Source organism: Brienomyrus brachyistius, chromosome 4 (genome assembly GCF_023856365.1).
Source record: "Brienomyrus brachyistius isolate T26 chromosome 4, BBRACH_0.4, whole genome shotgun sequence".
Taxonomy (NCBI): domain Eukaryota; kingdom Metazoa; phylum Chordata; class Actinopteri; order Osteoglossiformes; family Mormyridae; genus Brienomyrus; species Brienomyrus brachyistius.
The window spans coordinates 7,065,914-7,083,307 of NC_064536.1; the positions used below are offsets into that span (position 1 = coordinate 7,065,914).

The window sequence follows — 17,394 nt, forward strand, 5'->3', positions numbered from 1 at the left end:
GAGAATGATTCGTTTTAAAGAGGAAATAGCTTAATTAACAAGTACTGAGTCAGTGGTTGTGTCTGAATTCAGGAACTACATCATTTGAAGGCCGCTGTCTTTTGAAAGTGTAGCCTTTGTAGGCTCTGTTCTTCGAAGGTCAAACAGAAAAGGTTGAGAAATGGAACGGTCTGGCCTATGGATAATTTCTATTTGCATCACTATTCCTACCCCTACCCTTGAGCCCCAAAGCACTGCTCCTAGCTCCTGATGCTTAAGTGGGACACACTCAATTTACCTCTGTATGGTGAATCTTTTGATATGTTGGGCTGCAAATGATTCATCAGGCAGATTCTTCGCAACTTGAAAAATGAAACATTCATAGACTGCGTTTGAAGGGGTGTTCGAAATGGGACAGCCTTGTCGCACGGCTGTGACTCAGTCTCAGAATGTAACCGTAGAAGGGTGCAGTCCCTAAATTCGGACACAGCCAATGAGTGAAAATAAACTAACAACTTCTCTCCTGAGGAATTGTGGGTAACCTGTAATGAAATTAAGAAGCATGGAAGGAAAATGCAATCCTTACACATGGGAGGCAGCTGAGACCCTGCGATGATAAACCAGTTAGGATGCAACACTTTTCTACCCCTGGAGTTTACCCAGAACTCCTCCCGGATAAGTAGTTTTAGTTCCATGGTGAATGATCAGAACTAGACCCTTGATGACACCCTGGTCACCTGGTTAATAACAATCAGCAGGCCTTTACGCTAACAATGGTGGAGAAGTGGTTTGACAAACCCTAGCTGCAAAACAATCTAACTGACAACTGGAGTAGCAGTGAATGTTAAGACAGGATGGGGACAGTCTTCTGGTTCTGTGGCTATATTTCCTTTTTATTGGTAAGTCGGTTCTGCTGGTTTTTATTATTATTATTATTTTTTTTTACCTTAAAGTGACCCTATTGTTTCTTGTTGAGTTCTTACTGAATTGAGCCTTTGTACTGGTATAAATTCTGCTGTCCTGGCCCTTTGTCCTACCTAGTCTCTGTACTCTGCCCTGTAAGTTGCATCCCAAGTAATATTCAGGCTCGCAGAGAAGATGAATGCAAAACTCCACAATAATTGTATTTGTGAATGTGTTTACCACTTGAAAAGAAAGTACCTACAGCTTTACCATCTAAACAGTGTAAGGTGACTTTGTGTTGGAGCATATTGCTTTCATTGTTTTCCTCATTTTATTCTTAACAGTCCTTACTATGTGGATTTATCTCCGGTGTAGATAACAGTGTAGTTCTTCAGCACAGATGCTGCTCTCCCCCTTGGTATCTCTGGCTGCGGAGGAGGAGAGATGGTCGGCGCAGAGTAAGGGAGCTGAGGATAAAGCCAAGACGGCTACTAGCATGAAAGGAGGTTGGGGGCAGCCCGTTTGGGAAGGTTAATGAGCTCATTGAGAAACACGACGCATTCCCCCACAGGGGCTCTGCTCGCTCCGGCTGCAGCCCGGGACATGTGAGTTGAATGATAATGCGCGACTGTAGGCTTGACACCCCCCTGAAAAGCGCCCTTTGCCACCAAAGCTAAACCAAAATCTGTAACTTTTGGTCCCTCTTGATAATTAAACTGCCAGTCGACACAAAACATACCCCTCCCAAATGCAATTATACTCTAATGCCTTGGAGGGACAGGAAGAGGAAATCAAGGTGAGTGTTTTTTTTTAATGGTTTAACATGAGATCTCAACTGAGCCTGGTTGTTAAGATGAGTGGGAATAAGCTGCATTACTACAGTCAAGCAGCTGTTATCATAACAGGTTTCTCTACAGCTGGCATAGAAGAGAAATCATATTATATATATATTTTGCATGATCAGGAACTGAAGGCTGTCTTCCCAAAGCATACGTCTCTATATAGCATTTATTTAGCTTTTTCTTGTGGATGTCACATGTTTCCAGTAGAGGGCAGCCACACGTATATTCAGTGTGCTGGCCTGCATTTTTGCATGTCTGCTTCATAGCATAAATTTCACACAAAAACATCCAATTGAATGATTAGTCTATTACCTTAACTTTTTAAATGTTTATGTATAGGAGATTTGAGGGAAAGGTCTATACATGGTTTTCACCTTTGTAAGGAGGAGCTGTTTTGTGGTTCTCAGTTGGTAACATACTTCCATGGCTGGTGCGATGAATCTGTCCTCTGCTGGCTATGTGTTCCATTTGCATGATCTCTCAATGTCACGCACGAGTTTCTCCTTCAGGTACTCTAGTTTCTTCCTGTAGTGCAAAGACATGCAGTCAGGCTAGCAGGTGTCTCTAAATTACTTGTAGTATGTGAATATGTGTGTGAACATACCTCCCCCCCTCCAGCAGGTACATAACGTGGTGGTATTGTGTGAATAACCTTGTATCTTATATTAAGGAAATATGATTGTCAAAAGCTTCAAATACAGCATTGCCGTTTACTTGCATAATGGGAATATGTGTTTCTTTATATATATCTTGTGTTTCACTCTGGTGTTAACTTGATTTACTGGCTAACACCGCAATCACATCCTCTAGGCCCAGCCGAATTCAGCGTGCAGGGCATTGCGTCCAAAATGTTTGTGTCCCAGGACCTATGACATGGAAGGCCTGGTGAACTACACCTGGCAAGCAATGACCTGCTGGGCCTGGCAGAGGCTGCAGCCAGGTCCCTGTGTTTTCTCATTAACAGTACAAAGGGTGAGGAAACAATAACACGCTACTGTTCAAGGTGAATTACGCCTACAGTCTCTCCTGCAGCCTCCTTGTGCAGTTTTCTACAGGACCTAGGCTATGGCTGTCTTAATGCTTGGATTGTTAATGCAATTAACTATTTATAATAGACCAAAAATTAATTACACCATCATTGAGCTTCCATAAACTTAACTGTTACTTACTGCTGCCCCGTTGTGAGGGACATACAGGTGAGATAAGGATGACGCTGCCTGTGTTTTGCTGCACATCCTGAACATTATGGCATCCTCCACTGGATCCTGCCCAGGTGTTATAAACCTAGGTTTTCTCAGATAAACTTTGTGCAGAAGTGGTTTCTGCATCACTTCAGAAGAAATCGACAGGCCATCAGTCTGCTTAAGGCCTCCCCCCACCCGCAATTAAAGCAACTGTAGAGAAATTTGGACAAAATACATTTTTACCATCTGCTGCTGTTAGTTTAATGCCCACGTGACACTTGACTTCATCAGTGTCCAGTTGTAGTGTCCCCTTAACTAACCTCTTCAGCATCTTGCCTGGGTAATATTCGGATCATCTTTATAAAATTTTACTATTTCTTTAAAAATGGTCTCATCCTCCAGGTCACCTCTGACTACATTAAAATGTTGCTTTTATTTAGCCGGTATTAATTCGGCGTTATTAACCCTGGAGCATAGTGGCTTGAGGTCTGGCATGCCGCCCGGCCCTCCGCTTCCTCTGGCTGCATGGGGATATTACGATCATTTTAGTTTAAGACAACGATCGATTGGGATATGTGTGCGACAGAAACGATAATTGGAAAAGACGTTTCGCTACGGTTTTCACTGCAGTGCCTCAAACAGCTGTTCTTAACTGCGTACAAAACAATTGCTGTTTGATTAGTCGGTTTAAAACACAAATTACCTAAGAATCTGTTTAATTTGACAAAAAAAAACTCTTATGTCGTACTATCGGTGTATAAATTTTGAAAATAAATGGTAGTAACTAATTTCGCGCGGTCTCTTTGTTTAGAAAGCGCGTAATTCCCGCACGCGGGTGGTCGGTTAAATGACTCCGTTGATTTTAGTGAAACTTGAGAATCAAGTCAGTTCTACACTTTACGTTTCTTGCCATCGATTCAGTGTAGAACGTAAAATTATTCTGATATGTTACCTTTTGTCATATTCAATTTGCCTCTGAACCGCTCCCCCCCCCCCCCCCCCATCATTACCGGTTTTGATGACAGTGTTGTAAAGCTATTCTTAATCATTTTGTAATTAATCCATGTAATTGTCTTGGCGAGTGTAAAGAGTGGCAAGCTTAAAACATAATTTACCGCAGAATCAACTTATAGCTTTCACTTTCGATCCGTTTTCGCCAAGGGAGTTTGTCACAGATTGTTGGTCTAAAACTCTAAATGGTTCCGGTTCTGACAGATGTACACTGAGGTGTCTGATAAACGCCGTAAGTGCCTCACTTAAATCGGATGTTTTTAAGATGAAGGACACACCATACGCAGAAGCAGGGCAAATCAGTCCTGTAGTGGAAAAAAGCTGCACCCTAGGGGCCAATTTCTGCCAAGTAGGAGAACTTTGAAGTCAGTCTTGAACCTAACAGGACCTATGAGCAGGGGTTGTGTGTTCAACAGAGGTGAAAATTTCACGGCCAGAAAGTAAAAATCCAAACCAGGATTTTGTTTCATCCAACCTCTTGAGTACTATGTGACTGTGATTCTTTATGCTCAACTGGTTGGTTGGAACAAAATCCTAGTCTGGATTTTTTACTTTCTGGACCTGAAATTTCCACATCTGGTGTTCAAACTAGATAATACAGCATTACAATAGTATACAAAAGCATGTGTTGCACAAAAACGTTGCGCACCATTCAAAAAAATTGGTTGGTTCGAGCCCCTGGTAGTGAAGCTCACCTAGGGCAAGACATGGGCTTTGACCCATTTTTTAACACTTTACATGCAATATTAAGTAGGAAAGGAAAACATCAATGGTTTTCAATATGGTAGCTGTTTATAACGATTTTTTTCCCCTCCAAATCGTGTTATATAATCTCCAGATATGCTTTAAAATAAATCTTGTGATAGGTAGAATAAATTTACAAATGATGATTCAGACTAAACGTAAGTTTTGCTTTTTATTTTAATTCACCTTCACGTGTAGCTCTTGAAATATACCGAATTGTCTAATTTCCTCTGAGTGTTTTAAATGAATGAATTAAGTATGATTTCAAACGCTGTGTGCTTCCTGTTAGGTGTCCGCTAATATTAAATATAGGTCTGTATGTTATCGCGGATCAGAAAAAGCAGAAATAATTATAACAATAGGAATATAGAGAAAAGAAAATGAAATGGCACAAATTATAACAAAAAAAAAGACTAAAAGGAAAAGCGTAACTGAAGTTTTAAGATTGTGATCAAAATTAGATTTGCTCATCTGGCAATTCACTTCACTGGGGCAGAAACTTCACTGCAGCTTTGACTGACACTGGCTAGCAAACTTTGGTACAGTTCATGCCATTTTGGTTCCTTGTCTCCAGGTTATTAAAGTTCCATCAACTCACTAATAAAATCTTGGCCTAAGACTTTATTGTCTTTTTCACTTGTATTCCACCGCTGTCCCTGAATTCTGAATTAGAAAAATCCGGTTCAGGCAGAGGTATGCTTTTAAGTAATACTCATTGAACATCCTCATATAATGCCGAGATCTGCATGGTTTGTGAGATCTCTCTGTCAAAATGACTGATTTCTTTCAGTGCTTTGTTTAATTATGCAGTCCCCCCCCCCCCCCCCCCCAAGACCAGTCTCTTCAATTCATCATCAGCATCTTTTCATTATTCTTTAACACAATGTGTGTGGGATGCCATATTCCTATGTGCAGTTAATTTTTGACGAGAAGCAATTCTGGATTAATGGAGGGCCAAGGCGTGAGATGAAATGAGCAATTCATCACTAGATTTGTTTCCTGTGTACCTAAAAGGAGCTTGTTTAATAACCTCACTCCAGGGTACAACAGCACAAATGTCCCAGGTGAACCTTCCAATCCTGAGCTTAGGTCATTAATCACCGTGTGACATGCTTCTGTCGCCTGATGACCTGGGTGTGAAAATGGACACTAAATGTCCAGGATGCACCGCGATAGTTTTTTTTAAATCACTCTTTTTATGTGGTTGATGGTGTAAATCTGCGCAGTTTTCTGTGTCTTCTGTTCTCCTGCAAAGCAAACAAGCATTTTATGCTGGGCCTGCTTGTCATATCACCACACACTGTTTGGAGGACGAGAAGGCAGTATTTTTCAGGGTTTATCCCACGAGACCTCGGTGAGAATAGCTCAATGCTGCCCCCTCCAGGGTCAATGCTGTAATACACCCTTGGCTGTTCAGGTAGGACAAGACATTTTAACTTCATTTCAGTATTGATGCTCTCAAACTTCACTGCAGATTTAGCACAGGTACGACTGATCTTGCTTGTGTAAATATTATTGAAATAGATTTTTGCTATTTCGAGGAATGGGCGTTGTCTTTACTGATGATTGGAAAGATTGATTGAAGGAGTAGAAATGGGATTAACTTGATGCAAGGACATGGGATGAACCTTACTCCTTATTGCTTGAATAGAAATGGCCTTTACTGTTTACTAGAGGAACCGATATGACTTTTGTTTCTGATGATATTGTCACTGCTGTATATTGTAACTGAAAGTAAATACAAAGTCTAACTGAGTCTCAAAGAGGCAGCAGAAGCATCTTGTAGTCTGTACCCCAGCACAGGGCTCGTGTAGCATGTCGCTGTGAACCGACAGCAGCCCCCCACTCTGCTGCTGCCCCCTTGGGCCCGGCAGGTGCAACGAGATGCTCGTTTGTATTCAGAGTCTCTCTCCAGCTCCCCGTGCATCTGCATTTTCAATAGCCCTGTCGCAGTAATGAAATCAGCTTTGACCCCTCAAAGTATTTGTTCATGTCAAAGCTAGTTTATTACAGTTGTCCCCTGGGTCTTTTTTATGAGCTATGGTACAGTAACCTCGCACAGAGATGCTGTTTTTCACTCATTTGAGCTTCACACAAGAGTAGCCTCTGTAGAAGCTGTACTGTATGCAACAAAGGTACGTTCCTGCATGGGTCGGATTTGAAGGATAACCATATTCTGATTAAAAGAAAGAATCTGATTTCTCACTCCTTTAGCCTTGGGTGGTGTGTAAGATAAAGCTTCAGGTTTTAGCGGTCACCTTCTCACATGTTTCTAAAATGCATGCTTGAAGGGTCTACATTTCCTGGTCCATTATCGGCGTCCGCTTGTTCCCCTATTTCACCTCACCTGTGCATTTAGTTGTTTCCATGGCGATGCACAGCAAACCCGGAGCCTGACGGACAGCACGCCAATCGATACAGGCCAATCAGGGGAGGGGAAGGAGTGTTTCGAGTGAACTGACAAAGCGTCACACTGCTGGAGAGCGTACAGGGGAGCATGATTACGTATCGCTGACACCCCCACTGCAGGGCAGGCATGTCGCGCTCCGGAGGCCCTGTCGTATCGTTCCTCAGTGCGCATGTCAGAGATGGCACTGGGGCAGTTATTCAGATGGATTCTGCAGCTGTAATTGAACAATTCACTGCGGGGGGCGGGGGGGGGGGGCTCACTGACTGAAAGTTTTGATCTATGCTTGGATTCCGTGCCATGGAAAGCGTTATTTACAGGGGCTGGAAGTCAGCTGGCTTCAAATATTAGAATAACAGCCCCCCCCCGTGAGCTAATTACCCCGGGTGTGCAGGCTGGCACCCTCAAGGCCCCTATCAAATGCATCTTGGGGCCAGTGATCCAGCAGGTTCTTCATGCGAAGCCTGATCTTTTTCATAAATCTTTCCCAGTGAGGCTGTACTGTGCATCCCTCATGCGTGATAAGGCCCCGGCTTTGGGTCGTGCTTCAGGAACATGTTTACCAATCAAGGCGGCGGCCATTTTCAGCAGCTAATGCCTCTGGAGAAAAGGCAGCGGGGGGTTCGATCAGAAAGACCCCCATCCCTTGCTGAGAGGCAGAGTCTGAATTCAGCACTGGTATTTAAGCGTCTGAGTAGTCATAGCAGGGAGAGTGTTGTCATGTGAACGGGGACGTGCATCTCCGACGTGCCCCCCCCGACCATGAACTCTAACGGTTAACATCTCCGACATCATTCCACATTATGAGCTCAGACTCTCTTTTTTAGTTTAATGACCACTGCTCACGCTACTGCCACCCTATAAAACTACTGTTTCTCAGTTATTGGGTCACGACCCAAAAGTAGTTCACATGGCCATTTTCATTGGGTCGTAGAGTAAAAAGTTTGGCCCGTGACTTTATGCCCAGGAGTGAGGGTCCTGTTGATAACCCAGGGCTATAGGCTACAGGCCTGGCCTAAATCTCCCCAGCAGGTTCAACCGAAAGCGAGGGGGGGGGGGGGGGGGGTTCAGTCCTTTTCACTTACTTGTAGTTGTCAAGGTGCTTCTAACGACACGAGCCCGTCTAAGCCTGGGCCATTCCATTACATCCTGAAAATAAAGGGGTTACTGCTCTCTTCAAGACGATGACATAACATGGCAAGTGGCACCCCCAACCCCCCCCCCCCCCCCAGCCCCCACTGCCAAGTGAGAACGTGCCAGCACCAGCTGCCTCCTGTCAAAGGGGGAGGCTGGGCTTAGACAGGGGCGCTCACCCCCACCTACCCTGTCCCCAGCTGGAGAGAAGGGCTGTGATAGGGAGGTATAACCTCACATTCAGACAGGGGGGGGAGACAGGGGGGGTCTGGGGTGACAGGTGAAGTGACACTTCTGTGCCAACACACCTAAAGATCAGAATATATGCAGTCTGGTCATGGCCATGAATTTCAATGGTAGCGGCGAGTCTGCTCCGCTCATTAAAGAGCACTGGTGCATGATTTCATCCTTGGAGATGGAGGCCTGTTTCACAAAGCAGGATTTCTTGAATAGCAGGATCACTTGTCAGATTTAAGGTAGTCTGGACAAAATGTAAGTGCACAAAAGGTAAAGTCTATTTAGCCCAGAGTACCTTAAATCCAACAAGTTATCTGGCTAAGCAAGAAATTTTGCTTCATGAAACAGACCCCTTGAGATCCGAGAGTTTCTTGTCAAAATGCCAGTTACGCTATATGATGAAAATCTTATTCTGTTTATCCTTCTGGCCCCAGGTTAGCACAAGTTAGAAACAACTATAAACTAGAGTGCTAAATGTGCTATTAAACAGGTCAAAGTCAAGTCAAAAGGATTAATAAATATGTAAACAGTGCAATGTATACATACGGATCAGATTTAAAAAGAGGATTTTACTTACAGAGTAGAGGTTTAAGGTTTAGAATGAGCAGGAGTGGTTTTGCCATACCAAGGAAAATCTGGGGAGAGGAATATGATTCAGGGAAATGATTAGTGTGAGCTGATCTGGGACCTGTAGCATGCAGCTTGATTTTTGGGTTAGCGAGATAACTTTCTGGATTTAAGGTAGTCCGGGCTAAATGTACAAGAAGAAAAATAAAGTTCGTTTATACAGGGGCACCTTAAATCCGATAAGTTATCTCTCTAACCAACAAATCTTGCTTTGTGATACAGGCCCCAGTACTAATTACAATGACCCGGGGGAGGGAGGGGGAGTCATCCTTCATCATGCATCCTCTTCCTCCTCACTGGGAGCTAAACTTCAGATCCAGAGGCATCCAGTGCTACCTTGATGAGGGTTAAGGTTAGCGTCAAAAATGCTTTTAATTAATTGCATTATTTTTAGTTAACTACATGAATTTACTCACAGACACACAAAGTGATAAAACGAAGAGTTCACAGAGTAATGCGGCCATTACAGGCAGTTTTTTTCTGCCTCTGTGGAGTTTGGAATGTTCCAGCATGACCTGTGTGCAAAATCCCGCCACTATCTGTGATGGAACAGACACTCGCTGCTAATTAAATCTGAGCATTCTGCCTCATTTAAGCAGCAGCTCTCGGCTGACAAGTTAATTACTTTAACAGTTGCATCATTCTTTACGGGGAAAGAAAGACTCTGAGAGACTTTAATTGGGAGATTAACGATTAACGTTTCTAATAGTGGGTTTTACAGTGGATGGCACGGATTGTACTGACCGTGGAACAACACACATGACCTGGCCCATGATCCTGCTCTAATTACCTTTGACACTGAACCGACACCATTAAAAAATGGATGTTAACCCAACAAGGCATTTACAGTATCCAATAAGTGTAGAAGCTCTGATTGCCTTTGCATTTTTATGATGTTTGTCTTCTTTTGGTATTCAGAACACCTTTTGAGCTATAAATCACACATCGGACAAAATACTTCTTAATATCTGAAAGGACCTTCAGGTAGATTGTTTGACTTGAACTATCTGAGATGCTTTGGGATAGTGTTTCTGGGAGGGTATTACAATCCAGCACACAGACCCCGAGAGGGACAGACGCCCGTAAAAGGCTGCGCCCTGCCAAGGTGCTCCTATTATCTAGTTGTTGTGATGCTACTTTCAGTTTGTAATTTCTGCTATTAATTCATCACGCAGTGACCAATGAAATGCTTTTGTTTTTGTTTTACAATAACATGAAGAACAATGCATTGTAAGCAGGTAAAAAGGGAGCATATCTCTCTCTTTCTGTCTGTCTGTCTGCCTCTTTCTCTGTCTCTCTCTGTCTGTCTCTGTTTCAGTCTGTCTCTCTCTCTCACACACACACACACATACAGACACGCTTTTTGTGCTCTCCGCACCTGCAGCTAGAGCGGGGTGGGCACCTATAAAGGGGGACGTACACACCTCACCTCTTAGCTTTTTTCTGTGGGTGTGATCAGAGGTCAGAAGAGAAGCTCACGCTGCTACTGAAATGGGACCCCCAGTGATGTGGCCCGTCTCACCCTCTGCATCTGCCCCGCCTCCTGCTTCTGCCCCACCCCCCGTTTCTGCCCCACCCCCTGTATCTGCCCCTCCCACTGTTTCTGCACTTTCAGCACACAGCATAATTATTTTCACACAAAGGCACACAGCATGAAGCAAAATTAATTTATGTATATTTGTGTAGAGGTCACTGAGGCTTTTTAGAAGTGGTTGCCTAGCCACAGGTGTGTGCGTGTGTGCATGTTTATACGTGTGTAGAACCTTCATCAGATGTTCGACCGATGCTTGAATTTGATATGAACATGCATGTCTGTGCGTCTATGGCCTTGTAAACATGCGTGTGTCTGTATTTGACTTTTATTGTGCATTTGACCTTGCATGTGACCTCCTATGCATGCATATGTCTGCATGTGTGTTTCTTTTATAGTCAGGATGAAATGACTAAAAGATGAAGAAAAACGTGTCATCTGCTTTAGATTTCCTGTTGAAATTAGAGTGATGCATTGGAGCGTTGATGCAGGAAACCACAGACCCTGTCGGTGTGAGGCTAGGTCATTACACACTGAACTGCTGTGTCAAAGCGAAACCTAATACTTCGTTCTTCACCACTGCTGGTCCTTCATTAACACTTGGTGCTTCACCACTGCTGGTCCTTCATTAACACTTGGTGCTTCATCACTGCTGGTCCTTCATTAACACTTGGTGCTTCACCACTGCTGGTCCTTCATTAATACTTGGTGCTTCACCACTGCTGGTCCTTCATTAACACTTGGTGCTTCACCATTGCTGGTCCTTCATTAACACTTGGTGCTTCACCACTGCTAGTCCTTCATTAACACTTGGTGCTTCACCACTGCTGGTCCTTCATTAACACTTGGTGCTTCACCACTGCTGGTCCTTCATTAACACTTGGTGCTTCACCACTGCTGGTCCTTCATTAACACTTGGTGCTTCACCACTGCTGGTCCTTCATTAACACTTGGTGCTTCACCACTGCTGGTCCTTCATTAACACTTGGTGCTTCACCACCCACTGGTGCTTCGCTACTGCTGGAACTTCACTAGACCCACTTGGTCAACACATGTCATTCCAGAACATTCCGATCCCATTCCATACCCGCTTGCCAGCGCAGAGGCAAAACAGGTGAGCGGATCAGAGACCAGGTCGAGGTTGCCATGGCGATCAGCAATTACGAGGGAGTGTAATAACGGCGGCTAGAGGGAGACGCTTAACGACACAGAGTGGGCACTCCCTCGATTCTGCAGCAGGAACAGTAACGTTTCCACAATGTTGCTAGAGCACTGCGAGGGCGCGGAGCAGCCACTGGCAGCCGGCCCGCTCTTCTCGGAACGGTGCATATGGTCAATCCCTGTGATGTTGGTCACACGCGGGAGGGAGTGCGGCGGCTCCGCGTTCGGCGGCCATATGTTCAGCTCTGAGCTGCCCAGGCGTCAGTCCTGCGAGTGGTTCGGGCTTCAGGGGCGGCCTGATCGTCAGGCTCATGCCCGCTTTCGTTTAGCCACATTTATGTCTCAATTAATTCCTAAACTTATGAAACAAACGCGGCGTTATTGTAAACAAATCAGTCTGTCTCATTTTGTGATGTAAATGAATAGGATGCTGTGTTACCATGATAACCGCCATCTGACTGATGGTGAAGCCCTTCAGCCCGCTGGCATGAGTTTCCATTGAGAGCCCCCTGACTGCCATTAACCCTCATATCCCCCCCCCACCCCCGGCCTTTAGCCCTCCTGTCCTCTTGCAACCTCTTCTGTCCTTCTGGCAGGAACACTGTGCGATTGTAGGTCCCCCGTTGGGGCAGAACAGAACCCAGCGCCAGATCAACAGGCCAAGTACCATTATAGTCGGGGGGGGGGGGGGGGGTTTGGACATTGCTCCATGAAAACCATGTACGGGCACAAAGGCACCAGGATGACAGAACACCGGCCACTCTTGGACCGTGTGAACCCAGCCCCTGACCCCAGAGGGAGCAAGATTCATCTGGGTGGGGGGGCTGGGAGGCAAATTCCACATCCTACAGGCATGAGAAAGCCCTGCCCAAAATCCAGGCCTGTTAATGGAAAATGGAATTAGAAAATCCCACCTTCTTCACGGTACAACAATGTGGAGACCCGCAAAAACAATCACGGTGCTTTCTCGTAGCACAAACACACCCTATTTAGCTGACACACCACGGCTAATGGGGTACATGTGCGCTTACGTTGTCATGGAGATATAGTTCTCTGCCCCCTCCCCCACTGGTCACACTGAAAAATGTCATTCCTCTTTGCTGGTCAAGCATTTTCTCAGTGCTTCAGTATGTTCACCGGGACGGCAGAGGGGTTGTGGAGGGGTCCACCGGGGTGGGGGAGGGGTTCACCGGGATGGTGGAGGGGTTTACTGGGACGGCGGAGGGGTTGTGGAGGGGTTCTCCGGGGCGTGGGAGAAGTTAACCATGACGGTGGAGGGGTTTACCAGGGCAGAGGAGGGGTTGTGGAGGGGTTCACCAGGGTGGCCTAGGGGCTCACCAGGACGAGGGAGGGGTTCATTGGGGCAGCGGAGGGGTTGTGGAGGGGTTCACTGGGACGGTGGAGGGGTTGTGGAGGGGTTCTCCGGGGCGTGGGAGAAGTTAACCATGACGGTGGAGGGGTTTACCAGGGCAGAGGAGGGGTTGTGGAGGGGTTCACCAGGGTGGCCTAGGGGCTCACCAGGACGAGGGAGGGGTTCATTGGGGCAGCGGAGGGGTTGTGGAGGGGTTCACCGGGACGGTGGAGGGGTTGCATCTGTTTTTTATAGTCAAATCTGCCAGGTACCTTCAGTGTCCATGGTACATAATGTACAGCACAAATTCGGTCCATACCCGCTATAAAATATGAAATATTTCAGTGTACGCCTTAGTGGGTTAGGACAATGAGCCTGTGATCGGAAGGTCAGTGGTTCAGTTCCCTGGGTCAGCATTGTAGTTTTACCGTTGGACCCTTGAGCAAGGCTCTCAACCCCTGACTGTCTGACCCTGTTTTCTCAAAAACTACATAAAATGTGAATTTACTGCTTCCAACGAGATCTGCCCCATAATGATGAGAAAGTTACTGGTGCACAGCCCAGCTCGTGGTCACGTGACGTCTGAGTAATGAGTCCCATGTTTTCCCAGGGGACGTTCTTAACGCGGCTCCAGGGACAGTGCTCAGAACGGGCCAGGCTGGTCCATTCCCGTTACACCGTCTGACACCGCTTAATTCGAATAATTCGTCTAGTCCTAAGTGTGGATTAGCGCTTATTTGTGTGGCCTCCTGGCTTTTCTGCTCTGTCTGGCGTGTTGCACTGGTCCAGACACCCCCATCACCAAGGTCACATCGAGTCTGAGGATTTCATCATTGACCCCAGTTATTCGATAATGAGCGACGTCGGGATGATGAATGAAGAAAATGTTCCATCCCTGTGCATCATTATCGCGTTTATGGCTGACAGGTCCAAGTTAGTCTTTCCGTAAGACCCGAGGTGTGAATTAAGCTGGGTATTAGCATATAATGACAGACTGAGCTCCCCTCCACACCCCAGCAGCTCCTGCTTGTGAAGACGTAACTTCTTTATTTAGTGACAGTAATCCAGAATGTTCCATTCCTCTCCCGCCCTGTTTACACAAGCCATAAACTATGATATGCATTTGCGCAGGCTTGGGCAGCGATATGGTATGCTTTGGTATTTCTGTTATACTGTGGTATTTCGGGTATATAGTGGCTCTTTGAAATCATGGTGACAAAATTCAGCAAATCATATTGTTGGGTGGGCGGCACGGTGGTGCAGTGGTTAGCACTGTTGGGACCCGGGTTCCAGTCTCCGCCGGGGTCACATGTGTGTGGAGTTTGCATGTTCTCCCCATGTCGTCGTGGGGTTTCCTCCGGGTACTCCGGTTTCCCCCCACAGTCCAAAAACATGCTAATTGGAGTTGCTAAATTGCCCGTAGGAGTGCTTGTGTGAGTGAATGGTGTGTGAGTGTGCCCTGCGATGGGCTGGCCCCCCATCCTGGGTTGTTCCCTGCCTCGTGCCCATTGCTTCTGGGATAGGCTCCGGACCCCCCACGACCCAGTAGGATAAGCGGTTTGGAAAATGGATGGATGGATATTGTTGGGTAACCCTTCCACTCCCACTATGGACATTGTTGGGTCCAATCACTCGGGACCATAGTGTCGAGTCTTTTAGCCTCGATGCCAATCTTCCTTTAAAAAAAAGTTAAGCCCGAGGTAAACTTGACTTAGCCGCTGATTCTTCTCAACGTCTATAAACGCCCCTGCCCTCGACCCCCTTTTGGCAAATTCTATCTCCAAGATTTCAAAACACCTCTGTAGTGTTGCTTTTGAAAAATATCATTAAAATAGCAGACGGGCCTGGTGTGTAAAGCAGATTTGTGCGTTTTCAACCTGTGTGTTACACTGCAGAATCAAGATAACCCAACAAATGAAGCATTTTTATTTAGTGTGGAGAAAAGCAACGGCTTGCTGATGTCATCGGGAATGATAAAACTTTAATCAGAGATGCATACAGTATCATTCAATAGGGAGACGCTTATATGGAGTGTGTAATTTTTTGCTATTTTCTTCTTTGTTTATGAAGAGTATGGCAGTATGATTACAGCAGGTGTGGTATCTTATCTCCCTCACATTTAGCTGTTTCGTTCAAGAGTATCAAAGCAAACTGCTTCAGCTGCTCGCCGGGGGGGGGATGGGGGGGGTTGGGGCTATTAATCTCGACGCTTAATGAACATCTCACTGTGAAAACCACCCGTCAAAGAGGTTTAAACGACATCAGCATGTTATGTGAAAGCCCACATCTCTCCGAGGTGCTAATGTGATATTTTATTTTTGCAGACAACTTTACTTTGTTTTCAAAGCTTTTCTTTTTTTACCTGTGTGTTTATTCTTATATTTGCTGACACTGTTCTACTCGGTGGTACAACAGATAAACCGCCTGGGATTACCAGCTCTCCAGCTGCTTAATTGCCATTTACTGATTACTGCTAATTACCTCCCAGTTGTGGGCCCTCCCCTGTCTTTCACCTTGACCTCAACAGTCGCTTTTCCCCTGGGGGCAATTTGAGGATATTTTTTATGGTGCCGGACGCATGAGGGGCAATAATTCATACATTAACCAATTATATGTTTTGAACGGATGAGTGACAGGAGATGAGATGCTCCAGAGGCCACTCAGCTTTCAGCAGGGGCCAGTGTCCCTGTGCCCCCTCCGCTGGATACGCCCCTGCCCGCAGTGCTGGATTCCCATAGTGTCCCGATGCGATCGCAGTCCGCAACACACGGCCAATATTTCACACTTCCTGGGACCTGCTGCTATTATTTTACACGCAAAACACAGTGCTGTCACTGTCCAAGGGTCTCAAGGCTGCTGTTCCAACTCTGCAGTCCATCGACTTAATTCCCATAGCAACGGCGTAATGGATGCCATTGAGCGGTATGACTTATTGTGTCATTTGGTCATGTACGTACCAGCTGGGGATGCGGCTGGCTGAAGCTGTTAAGTGGAGAGACCGCGCTCAGTGTCACTTTCGCTGCCCGAGGCCCCTGTGCAATTCAGCCTTCCATTATAGGCTTCTTTCACAGCAAGACAGCTGTCTTTTGAGATATTAAGAAAGGCCATATGATTGCTGATTGTCACGCACCCCCTGATTGGCTGAGACTACCCTTACATGGGTGGTTTTTGATTGTCACCCTCCCTCTGATTTGCTGAGACTACCCTTACGTGAGTGAGTTTTGATTGTAACCCTCCCTTTGATTGGCTAAGAGTACCCTTACATGGATGGTTTTTGATTGTAATGTTCCTTCTGATTGGCTGAGACTACCCTTACATGAGTGAGTTTTGATTGTAACCCTCCCTCTGATTGGCTGACACTACCCTTACATGGGTGGGTTCTCATTGTTACCCATTCTCTTATTGGCTGAGATTAACCTGATGCACCTGCTTTCTCAGAAGCTCACATGAAACTGTCCTGGGATTCCCCACCCACTCTCTGTTATTCTGGTAAGGTTCCAGCACTCTATTTCCATTCTCTCTCTCTCTCTCTCTCTCTCTCTCTCTCTCTCTCTTTCCATCACTCCACAGCCTTCTCACTGGTGAATCATGTGGGTATTAGACCCCTGGGCCCAGCCAGTGTCACAGGCTGAGGAGCATTCTGGGGGCTCACCAGCTCTGAGCCACTCTCCTTCTGGGGTCAGACTCCATAAATCACCGTTACTATTTCCCCAGCCAACCAAATCTGCTTCTCGTTTGAGAGCCCAGTTCCATATAGATGAATTCATCATGGTGATATTCTAAAGTCTACGAGAGTCATGCAACCGACTTGTACACTTCTGCAGATCATGCATGGCTTTGGCAGATTAATAAAATAATCTGGTATGCTGCCTTTATTATGACGTCCAGCTGGATTCCCAAAATTTCCTAATAATAATAATAATAATAATAATAATAATAATAATATTGTTTACAACAGCCCAAAGAGGGAACTGTTGACACAGATCCAGGGCTGTGGGATGGTGGGAATATTAGCGCCCCCTTTTGGTAGCTGTGGGTTTGAGCATTTTTATTTGAACGCCGGCAGCTGTTTCCAGCTTTGAGGCTGTCGAAATGAGACGGCCACGTGGCGTCTGTCTGGAGATGTGCCCTCTTCTGACAGCACCCCGCCCACTCCCGACAACCTGTCTAAGGAGAAGGTGGAGCAGAGTGTGAAGATCCTGCAGATCAGGGGGTTGCCCGTGTACAAGCAGTTGCAGGCAGTTTTCAGGACGCCATGTGGATTCCTCATTATTTTTGATCAT

The 17,394-nt window shown here is 45.8% G+C and overlaps 1 long non-coding RNA gene across 3 annotated transcripts; it reads right to left on the reverse strand.

The window, feature by feature from the left end:
- Window positions 1–1,130: 1,130 nt before the first annotated feature.
- LOC125740238 (uncharacterized) lies at window positions 1,131–3,722 on the reverse strand. 3 transcript variants are annotated; one of them, XR_007397477.1, is made up of 4 exons: window positions 3,229–3,722; window positions 2,884–2,989; window positions 2,099–2,249; window positions 1,131–1,349 (listed from the first exon to the last, which is right to left on the reverse strand). It is a non-coding gene; the product is annotated as an uncharacterized LOC125740238 (long non-coding RNA). The 3 variants fall into 3 exon arrangements; XR_007397478.1 differs by lacking the exon at window positions 1,131–1,349 and having other exon boundaries at window positions 1,784–2,249; window positions 2,894–2,989; XR_007397476.1 differs by lacking the exon at window positions 1,131–1,349 and having other exon boundaries at window positions 1,784–2,249.
- Window positions 3,723–17,394: the final 13,672 nt, after the last annotated feature.